The 11,947-nt window shown below is 43.4% G+C and overlaps 1 protein-coding gene across 1 annotated transcript in view; it reads left to right on the top strand.

Moving 5' to 3' along the window:
* Positions 1-11,947, top strand: part of GPR139 (G protein-coupled receptor 139) — a 45,798-nt gene that overhangs the window by 1,341 nt on the left and 32,510 nt on the right. The gene's annotated exons all lie outside the window — the stretch shown is intronic.

Raw genomic sequence — 11,947 nt, 5'->3', positions numbered from 1 at the left:
AAAGAGAGCAAAAGAGAGAGAAAGGTTTTTTTCCAAGGTCTCTAGCTTTGGGTGGACACCCCTTGCAGACAGTCTCCGTGGCAGGTAGATTCCTAAAGATCATTATGCAGAGAGGAGAGAGGGACTGAAAGAAGCAAAGAGAGAGAGAGAAAAAAAATCCAATGTACAGCCTAAAATCTCAGCATCATCTCTCCAGGCATCTCTTAGTCTGCGAACCTTAGCATCCTGCGATCCTGGGAACTTGGGAGCTGAATTTCTGAGAGCCTGGCTGAGATTTCCTTTCCAAAACATTCAACTTGGCAGCCAGGGCCCCAGATGAGATTATTTCAATAAATCCCCCCTCCCAAATTTGGCAGGCATGAGAAAGCGCAAGTTTACTAATGTGAGATCCTCTCTCCCCCAGTGAGTGATGAGGCTTTTATTCCTAACTAATCACTCCGGCTGCCCTAGGAGAGAAGCTCAGCCTCTGATTTGCCCTGCCGGGGTGGTAGCACATGTCCTGTAATTACCTTGAGCTGGGATTGATTTCCGTCCAGGTTCCACCTCCCCCCTTCAGCCCTTCTGAGATGCTCTCCCCAGAGCACTGTTTTGGGAAATGGGTTTTTGAGAAGGTTGATTATTTGGTGATGCTTGCTGAACCGGAAAAGTGTCAGAACCTCTTTCCCCAACAGCCTTCCCATCAGAATGCATCCCCGCCCTCCCCCAGCCACAACCCATCCACCCTTGCACCTCCTCTGCTAAGGTAGCCACTTACTCACTCACTGTCCCAGGCTTTTCTAATGAAACCATTTAAGGGACAGAGACAAAGACAAGCAGAGGTTGACCCTTCAAGAGTTCAAAGCAGGGACATGAGGATGAAGAGAATGAGGAAAAGCTTAGACCTTCAAAGACCTCAAAGTGGAAGCCAACATATTACACCTCACATCCCAACTCCTATGCCAGCTAGGGCCTTTCTGACACACAGCATTGACATATACTGTATGCCAAGCACTGTGCTAGCCTCAGGCTTAGTCCAGAGCTTGAGAACTTAAAAGCATGAAGCTAGGGTTAGGATTTGACTGTTGTTGATGTCTTCATACCCTCAGCTAATAGTTTTGACCTCCTGTGACAAGCCAAATATTAACTGGGTGTCAAAAGAACACAAAAACTCCCAGGGTGCAGTCTCTGAGTTTCAGGAGCTCCCAAATGGAAGCGCAGCAGATGGATGGGTAAGGACCAAGTAACCTAGAGACGAATGACTGGGTACCAGGACTATTCAAAAGTCTTGATCTGTTAGCAGTTTTAACAGCCCACAAGGCTGGTTCAAAGGTGAATTATTTAAGTCTTTCTCTTAAAGCCATTTCTGACAATGCAGTATGTCCTGGCAATGAAGAGTGAGTGTTAATCTAGATTCTGCTGGGGTTAAGTTGCAGGCCTTTCATGTCTCTGTGCCTCAGTTTCCACATCTGTTAAATGGGAACTAGGAGAGTAGCTATCCCCCGAAGTGGTGCTGAGAAGAAAGGATGTTGCTGGAGATGACAGCACAAGTGAAACGCTCACCTTGGTGCCTGACATTCATTGATTGACACTGCGCCACTGCAGTCATAGTTAGCATGAAGCCCATTAAGTTGTAAGGAGGTGAGGTCTGCCTGCCCAGCCCTACCCGTGACCGAAGGAGGGACTGAGAGGTACACAGAAGAAAGCACTCAGGTCAGCAGTTAACTCCGTGTGTTGAGCTCACCACAGTAGTCCCCACCCATCACCTCCCCTCCCCACCCCCAGCAATTAGCAAACTCTTATTTACTCCACCGCTGACTGGGAGACACAGCTTTGCTGGGTGTGGAGTAACAGACCGCAGGCCTTGCTCATATTGTTGAAAACTGAGATTTTAATTGAATCACTCTTCCTGGCAGTGGACTCACCCCAAGTTTCCCAAATTCTCACAGTAGTGGTTGGAGATGTGGGTGGGAACAGAGGGATGGATGAGGAGAGCCTGAATGTTTGGCAACAGGAGAGCTAGTATCACAGGAAAGTAGCAGATGTCTCTGACTACCTGCAGTCTCTAGGTTGGGAGGAAGAGCTAGGGGATTGCTCCAGACAGTCTAATTTTTAACTGGTTGGTGTAGGATCAAAGGAATTCTAATGTGAAATATGGGTACAGCTTTGCCACTTAAGAACTCATCACAGCCCACACAGGTGGCATGTATTAAATAGGGTCATCTATGTAAACATGATTTAGCACAGTGCCTGGTGCGAGGAAAGCACTTACTCCTCACTTGCTGCCTTCTCTACACCAGATCTCTGTCACCTATATTATTGCACATAATTCCTGCCACACCTCTACCTTCAAATTCATCTTGCATGAACAAACTGAGAGTCAGAAAAACCGAGCATCTTATCTATGGTTGCACAGTCAAGCCAGCATGCAAACACATTTCATTGCATGGCTTTGCCTTCATTATGGCCGGGAAGTAGTTTGAACTAAACTTGGTCCCTCATTTCTGTGCTCCATGGAGAAAATTGGTGTCCCACCTGTTCCTAAAGCTTTCCCTCTTTCTTCCTCCTTTTTAAGTAAGCAAGATGTTTCTCACTTCTGGAGACACACAAAATAAGTCAGCGGAGCCAAAAAGGAAGGATTGGGACATTCACTGGGCCAACAGGAATGAGACAGTGCAAAAGAGACAGCAGTGCAGAAGAAAATGATGAACTTGAGCCCCTGGGGAAAGACAGTGAGAGGAAGGATGGGTGAGCCAGCCTGATAAGGAAGGAGCAGCGTGAAATTAAACTGAGATTTGAGAGATTAAAAAAATTTACCTTCCAAAGAGTGCCATGGATGTGCAGAAAGACAAGGTGAGGAAAGAGATGACAGCTTGAAGCTGCATGCTGCCCAGCAGAAGGGAGCATTCCCACCATTGCCAAGTGAGGATGATAACATCTGTAACATCTGCCTTTGACGGCTGGTGCAAGATGAAGGCAGATGATGAGTCTGCAGCCTGGCAGATAGTAAGTAAGCAAGCCTGAGGCATGGCAGTTACCATTGTTTTTAGCTAGAAGTAGAAAGCTGGTAACCTGTAAGCTGGGCTTAGCCCTGCAGATGTGTTTTCTTTAATGAGAGAAAATGGAGTAAACAGGTTAAAAGGACACACTCTGGAGCTGGACCTCTGGAGTCTGAGTCCTGGCTTTGCTTCTTAAAAGTTATGTGACCTTGGGCAAGTGACTTTAACCAGCCTGTGCCTCAGCTTTCCCATCTTTAAATTGTGGGTGATTTTAAGAATGGTCTACACTTCATAGGTTTGCTGTGAAGATTAGTGGGTTAAGCACTGAACACAATGCCTGGAACACAGTAAGCACTCTATAAGTTATTTTTTCGTCATTTAAAACTTAGGAAAAAATACTAACTCATTTTATGACAGCAGCTTTATCAAAACTGGACAAAGACATTACAAGAAAAGAAAACTACAGCCCAATGTTTCTCGTGGACATAGACACAAAAATCATCAACAAAATACTAGCAAATCTAATCCAGTGATAATAAAGAGGGATAACACATCAAAATCAACTTGAGTTAATCCCAGGAATACAACACTGGTTCAACATGTGAAAAGCACTCACTATAACTCACCATATTAACAAGCTAAAAGAAAAGCCGTAAGATCAATCTCAATAGATGCAGAAAAAGCATTTGACAAAATTCAACATCTATTTGTGATAAAAACTCATCAAACCAGGAACAGAAAAAGAACTTCTTTAACCTGATAAAGGGGATCTATAGGTCACTTACATCTTACAACACAATTAATGATGAAAAACTGAATAATTTTCCCTAAGATCTAGAACAAGGCAAGGATGATTGCTCTCACCACTCCTATTAAACATCATGCTTGAAGTCCTAGCCAGTGCAATAAGGCAAGAAAAAGAAATAAAATGTATACAGAAAGGAAGAAATTAAGTCGTTTCAGTTCACAGCTGACACAATGGCCTTCCTAGAAAATCACAAAGATTCTACACCAAAAAAACTCCTAAGAACTAATAAGTGAGTTTAGCATGTTTGTAGGATACATGGTTAGTATGTAAAAAACCATTGTATTTTTATGAGTGAATAATTTGAAATTTAAAAATTTTTTTAAACAAATTTCCAAGTTCCCTTAAAAACACCAGAATAATTGACATTAGATGTACATGCCCAGAAGGCAGCAATTTTCTGGAGCTGAGGAATAGCTGCTTGCTTTATTTTATTTTTCCTTTCTTTTTTGCATTAAATAGATCATGCTATTCATCTGATTTAAAAGCCTGAAAATATAAAAAGAGACACATTGGAAAGTCTTTCTTCCATCACTTTCTCCTGTTCACCATTTCTCAAACCTACCACCACAGAGGTAACTACTGTTATTAGTGCCTTAGTTTTTTATGCATTCTTTCCAGGTATCTTCATGCATATAAGAGCAAATATGAATTATGGATTTCAATGCTCACTTTTTTTCACTGTCCCCAAAATGAGCACATTATACACACTGTCCTACATTTACTCTTTTTTCACTTAATATCTTAATCACCCATCATGGTATATATAAAGCTTTATCATTCTTTTATACAGCTGTATTGTATTCCACTGTGCATTTGAATCATAATTTCTTGGTTGGCTGCCCCTTTCAAAAGTACATAGGCACTCCAATTCTGAACAGTCCCTAATGGCATGCCTAATTGACCTCTGTAACCTGCATGACTCATCCTTAGGCACATTTGACCATAGGACTCCTGTTCTAGCAGTGAGAAAAAGAGCACTTCATCATTCCAGGTTTCCTCTGGCAATAACTCACTGTGTGACCTTGGCCAAGTTACTCTTAATGGATCTCTCAAAGGCCCAGGAGAGCCCGGTTCTGCCTATGTTGCTGTAGTTGGAGACGTGGCCCCATAGACAGGACAAGAGCATAGACCAATGATGTAGCTATGCTGGAGGCTACCTGGGCTGGCTTTGTAGTTTTCGCTCCTGCTTAGTTTCTGTAACAATCATGTTAGTTTTGATTTGTGAGGTTAAGTGTCAAATACATTGCTTTGGAACTGGACATGGATTTAAATCCTGTATCTTAACCATGTTTGCTGTGGCTCGCAGGTATAAGACTTCACCTCTCTGAGCCCCAGTGCTCCCATCTGCAAGAAAGTGGGCAGTTGAGTTCAGCAGTTAAGCCATGTGGTCTCTCAAGTCAAACTGACTGGGTTTGAATCCTGCTTCCCTGACTGCTAATCTGTGACCTTGGGCAAGTTTCTCTCCTTCTCTGAGTCTCAGTTTCTTCAGCTGTGAGATGGAATAATAACAATACCTCTCTCACTGGGTTGCTTTGAGGATTAAATGCAGTTATAAGAATGCTTAGCACTATTCTTGGCACGTGTTCCCCTCACATAGAGTAAGACTGTGCCCTGGATTGATTGCTGTGGTGACTAGAAATAAAATATGCAAAGGTTTCTCACAGTGCCTCACACATCGTAGGAGCTCAGCAAACAGTAACTCGCATTGTCTTATAGTCTAACCCGTCCATGTGCTCAAGCCTCGTAAATGCCCTATAGCCACACATCACTCTGTGGATAGGCCTTTTCCATGAATACACAGTTTCACTCAAAATGGAAATGAAACAACATGCCCTGGCAAACTAGAAGAGAAAGATCCAATGGATTAAGTGATCAATTCCATCATAAACCTAGGGAATTTCTTCCCCTAAAAGAGTTGCCTGTGATTCAGAGAAACTCCCAAAAATAATATCAGTGCAGAACATGAACCGGCCTTCAGCTACGACTGGCAGAGACCGACAAGCACCACCAGCAAGGTTCTCCTGGATACTGCAGTCAGAATCATGAACAGAAAGGGTCCTGCCGTTGAACCTCCATGTGGATCTGAAACATAGTGGCAAATGGTGATAGCCGATGCCAGCCCTGCAGGGGGCACCATGAAATATAGTGGCCAGGTGTCTTGAATTCAAACATATAGAAGGAGCAGTTAGATAACGTAAATGAACAAAGTCATCTAGTGTTTCAGAAATGCTTCAGTTGCCCAAAGAATCATGCTTCTCTGCTGTTTTTCTGAAAGCATGTGGTTCTCTTCAACTCTTATTTTCTTGCAGTTTTAGAGACAAATGTACCAAACAAACAAAAACAGAATGGACTATTCCTCCTAATAATTGCTAACATGCTTTTAGTGCTTACTATGTACTAGGAATTCTTCAAAACACTTCAAATTCATTAACCCTTTTAACTTTTTATTTTATTTTATTTTTGAGACAGTCTCACTGTGTCACCCAGGCTGGAGTGTGGAGTGCAGTGGTGTGATTTCAGCTCACTGCAAGCCCCACCTCCCAGGTTCAAGCAATTCTCCTGCCTCAGCCCTTCGAACAGCTGGAATTACGGCCATGAGCCACCATGCCAGGCTAATTTTTTGTGTTTTAAGTAGTGATGGGGTTTCACCATGTTGGCCAGGCTAGTCTCAAACTCCCAGCCTCAAGTGATCACCCACCTCGGCTTCCCAAAGCACTGGAATTACAGGTGTGAGCCACTGTGCCTGGCCTCATTTAACTTATGATGATTCTTTGATGATTCCTTGAGACATGTATACATTATACCCATTTTTCAGTTGAGAACTTTGAGATACTTCCCCACGGTCACACAGTGAAGAAATGACAGGGCAGTATTCAGTACTGCTTCTCAGCTTTCTTATAAGTAAACAGCAGCACACGCTCCTCAAGGATAACCAACATTCAGACCAGGTCGAGAGAGGCGGGAGTGACCACAACAGGAAAGATGGGGACCGAGGGAGCTGGAACGTGCCACTGCCACTCGCTTCCCAGCCAGTGGTTCCGTGTTGCCAAGCTGTTCAAAAAATCTAAAAATCCGGATTTTTATATGAAATGTCCGTTGTTTCACATGTTGGCAACTAATTCAAAAATTTAAAAAACACTATGTGAGCCAGCACTTTGTGAGCCAAACCAAACATATCTGCGGGTTTGATAATGGTCCACCACGCGGCCAATTCACAAACCCAGGGGTTGGGAAAGCTGCAAGAAGCGCCAATAAACACCAATGGGGTCACAGCAGGTGGAGAAAAAAGAAAAAACAAGAATCTAGAGGGAGGATTGAGGAATAACAGGGATGGAGACAGAGAGAAATATGTGGCTAAACTGGAAAAGCATGCCAACCCATGAAGCCAGGGATTTGGCATAAGCTGGAATAAAGAACTACAAAAAATACCACAAATTGCATGCTAAGAATGTCTTGAAACACAAATCCACCATTTTTTTGGAATAGGAAGAGTCCTTAGAACCAGCCAGAATGGTGTATCAAGATGTAGGCTCTGTGGTCCCCAGACCTGGGTTCAAAGTCCGGTCTTGTGGTTTCCTATTAATGGGTCTCTAGCAAGTGATTTCACCCATTCTGAGCCTCAGCATTCCTATCTGCAGAATGGGTATAAGAGTCTTTCTCACAGGGTTTATGGTGCGGCTGAAATGAGATAATTCAGGGCTACATGGGGCACAATGTCTGGTATTAGCCATTACAATGTGCCAGGAATTCTTCAAAACACTTCAAATGCATTAATTTATTTAACTTTTTGTTTTAAGACAGAGTCCTACTGTGTCACCCAGGCTGGAGCGTGGAGTGCAGTGGTGTGATTTCAGCTCACTGCAAGCTCCCTCCCAGGTTCAAGCAATTCTTCTGCCTCAGCCTCCCAAGTAGGTGGAATTACAGCCATATGCTACCATGTCCAGCTAATTTTTTGTGTTTTTAGAAAAGATGGGGTTTCACCATATTGGCCAGGTTGGTCTTGAACTCCTGGTCTCAGGTGATCAGCCCACCTCAGCTTCCCAAAGTACTGGAATTACAGGTGTGAGCAGTAATGACTGCTGTGTTTTCTGAGTCCAAACATTCCCATTTTACAAAATGAGGAATCTGCAGAGCTAGGAATGTGATATGGTTGAGGTTTGTGTCTCCACCCAAAACTCCTCGTGAATTGTAATCCCCAGGTGTTTAGGGAGAGACCTAGAGGGAAATTACTGGATTAAGGGGGCAGTTTCCCCCGTGCTTTCTGATGAAGCAAGTGAGTTCTCATGAGATCTGATGGTTTTATAAGGCAGTTTTTCCTGTTCTTACTAGCTCACTCTTTCCTGCCGCCATGTGAAGTAGGTCTTTGCTTCCCCTTCACCTTCCACTGTGATTGTAAGTTTCCTGAGGCCTCCCCAGCCATGTGGAACTGCAAGTCAATTAAACCTCTTTCCATTATAAATTACCTGCTTCAGGTATATCTTTATAGCAGTGTGAGAACGGACTAATACAGAAAGCAGAGTCTTAACCAGAGCTTACTTTTCCCATCTCAGATCAGTTTTCACGAAATCACACTGCTAGCAGTCTCTTAGACGGAAGCAAAAGAATAGGAGTAAGAGAAAAAGAGGGTGGGAGATTTTAGAGCTCAGAGTGATTGCCTAGATATTTTTGGTTTGTTTTGTTGGTATATAGGATTATTTTAGGTGGTACAAGTCTGTAGCATTGAATCTCTTTTCAGCTATCTTAATCTTTCTGATTCCATCAAAGGGAAAGTCTCAGCTTGGTGCTGGTGTATCTTTAGCACCCTTTAAATCTCCTTTTTTTTTTGAGACAGGGGATCACTCTGTTGCCCAGGCTGGAGTGCAGCGGCTCACTCAGAGCTCACTGCAGCCGTGAACTTCTGGACTCAAGTGATCCTCCCATCTCAGCCTCCTGGGTACCTAGTACTGCAGGAACATGCCGCTGCACTCAGTTTAAATCTCCCTTTTGAATAGGCACAGAGCAGACCCTGGGCTCAGACACTGGCAAGCAGCAATACCTAGCTGGAGTTTAATGTAACTCTTGGATTGTCATTGTATTTCTGTTTAAGGTTACCTTCTGTTTACAATGGAAAAGGGAGGCTGACTTGTGATCTGGGGTGGTTGTGCCATCCAATAGTATAACCACTAGCCGCATGCAGCTACTGAATGTTTGACATTTGACTAGTGCAACTGTAGAACTGAATTTTTTATTTCATTTCATTTCAATTCAATTAATTTACAACTAAAATCCCATACTCAATTCAGTTAGTAGAAAATAATTGTATGCTTGGAACAACTTGAGAATGTGAATCTACTCTTTCAATCATACATTTTATGACATCTAAATAGAGGTCAGAGACTTCCAATGAAAAATTATCATCCATAGGGATATGTGCTGGAAGCGTGAAATGCACATCAGATTTTGAAGATTTAGCATGAAAAAAAGTTAAATATCTCACCAATAATTTACATAAATTACATTTTGGATGTACATAGTTAAATAAACTATATTGTTAAAATTAACTTCTCCTGCTTCCTTTTACTTTATTAATGTAGCTACTAGGAAAATTTCAATTGCGTATGTGACTCACACTTATATTGGGCAGCACAATTATATAAAGTATAAATTTAAGGAAGAAAAGGCAAATCACTTGCAAACAAAATGCTAAATAAATGATAGTACTTGCTGGGCGCGGTGGCTCACGCCTGTAATCCCAGCACTTTGGGAGGCCGAGGCGGGTGGATCACGAGGTCAAGAGATCGAGGCCATCCTGGTCAACATGGTGAAACTCCGTCTCGACTAAAAATACAAAAAATCAGCTGGGCATGGTGGCACGTGCCTGTAATCCCAGCTACTCAGGAGGCTGAGGCAGGAGAATTGCCTGAACCCAGGAGGCGGAGGCTGCAGTGAGCCGAGATCGCGCCATTGCACTCCAGCCTGGGTAACAAGAGCGAAACTCTGCCTCAAAAAAAATAAATAAATAAAATAAATGATAGTACTGGTGACATAAGAATGCCACAAAAATCACAAAATGGGTAAAATCACTTAGTCTGTTTGGGCTTCTGTAACAAAGTACCATAGGCTAGGGGGCTTATATACCACAGAAATCGACTCCTCGCAGTTCTGGAAGCTGGAAGTCTGAGATCAGGACTCCAGAACAATCAGCCTCTGGGGAAGGCCCTCTTCCAGGTTACAGACTCCTGACTTCTCGTTGTATCCTCTCTCCGGGGAAAGAGAATAAGAGAGCCCTCTGGGGTTCCTTTTATGAAGCCACTAATCCCATTCATGAGGACTCCATCTCAGGACCTAATCAATTCCCAAACGCCCCACCTCCTAATCCCTTCACATTGTAGGTTGGGACTTCAAAAAATGGGGAATACATTCAATCCTTTGCAGTAGGACAATCACTAAAGTCTAGGAACACTGTTCTAATACAACGCCCTGTTTAAAAACTATATTTAATTTAGAGATGAGGGTCTCACTATGTTGCCCAGGCTAGCCTCAATCTCCTGACCTTAAGTAATCTTCCTGCCTCAGTCCCCCAAAGCTCTAGGATTACAGGCACAAGACACTGCACCTGGTCTACCACGCCCTTGATGGAAAAACTGAGGCTGAGAGGGCAAGAAAGTTCCCCAGGGGTGCATAGCTAATTAGCAGCAGAGCTGGGCCTTGACCTCAGATCTCTGGGATTCCAAATCCCGTGTGCTTTGACCATGGCGGCAGCATGAGTAACCCTCCTGCCTCCGCCTCTACCAAGGGAAATGTAAAGTTGGCAGGGTCAGGCATGAGAAGGAGGTGACTACCTTGAATCCTAGTACAAATCAAAGGGAGGGAATTTTGCTGTATGGGTGACCCAAGATCTTTGTTTTTCTATAAAGTGGAAACAGAATTGCTTGTGCTTTTCTTAAGTGAAGGTCATGACCCACTGCACTGCATTGAGAGGAAGCCAGGAATTTTAACCTCAAATGTGTTTTCATTTTGCCTCATGGCAAAGAGGGATGAGAAGAGAACCACAGCACACAATCAGACAATGCACCTGCATTCATTGATTCATTTATCCATCCATCCATTCATACATACACACATGCATACATCTGTCCATACATCATCCATCCATCCACCCATCCATTCATCTATCCATCTGACCACACATCCATCCATCCATTGTGTGCCTGGGATTGCTAGATACCAGGCACCATGCTAGCTATGTGGTGAGCCAAAATGACCCATTTTTTGCCCTTGTGGCATTTACACACAACACACACACAGGGGGAAGACTGGCATGATCAGATATCCAAATAAATGTAAAAGTTCAACTGGGAAAATGTCATGAAAGAGAGCTACTTGGTGCTGTGAGAGTTTATCACTGAAGAACTTGACCCACACAAAAGAACTCAAGGGAAGCTCCCCTCAAGGAGGAGTGATTGAAATCTGAAGGACACAGAAGGGAAGAATGGAATGGAGGGGGCAAAGGGAGCAGGCTGTGCCATGGCCCGGTGGCAGGAGGGCACCAGTGCCCACATACAGGACAGCAAGAAGGCCGGAGTGTCTGGAATGCAAGCAGAGTGAAACAGGAGGTCAGTGCCTTATAAAAGTAGGAAAATTGACCCTGAGTTGAGACAACACATTCTACAGAGTATGAACTAATGTGTCCACTAGTGACTTCTTTTCTTTCCCTGCTTGTTTGGCAAACACAGATAGAGCTGGGGGAATTGTTTTTCAGCCACAGACATTTCTTATTTTCAGCTAAGTGCAAAGCAAGTGATCAGCCTCATCATTTCAACCTGGGAACTCTCCTCAGACACACAGAGACACACACAGGCATTGTACACACAGACACACAGATGCAAACCCACACAGACACACATGCAGACACACACGACATGCAGAGACACACACATACATATAGGCACACAGAAGCACATATCAGTGTGCACACATAGAGATGCACACAACACAGACACACATGCAGATACACACTACACACAAAGACATGCACACATATAAACACACACAGATGCACACATATACCCACACCCCCCAACTCCCTCCCAACACACACATACATCCTACAGCCAAAGGTGTAGAATGGCCATGATTCTGTTTTAGCTGAAGCTTTGAACTTTTTTTTTTTTTTTTTTTTTTT

This window comes from Cebus imitator, unplaced genomic scaffold, assembly GCF_001604975.1.
Source record: "Cebus imitator isolate Cc_AM_T3 unplaced genomic scaffold, Cebus_imitator-1.0 Scaffold85, whole genome shotgun sequence".
Taxonomy (NCBI): Eukaryota; Metazoa; Chordata; class Mammalia; order Primates; family Cebidae; genus Cebus; species Cebus imitator.
This window is presented reverse-complemented; position numbering and strand designations above follow the sequence as displayed.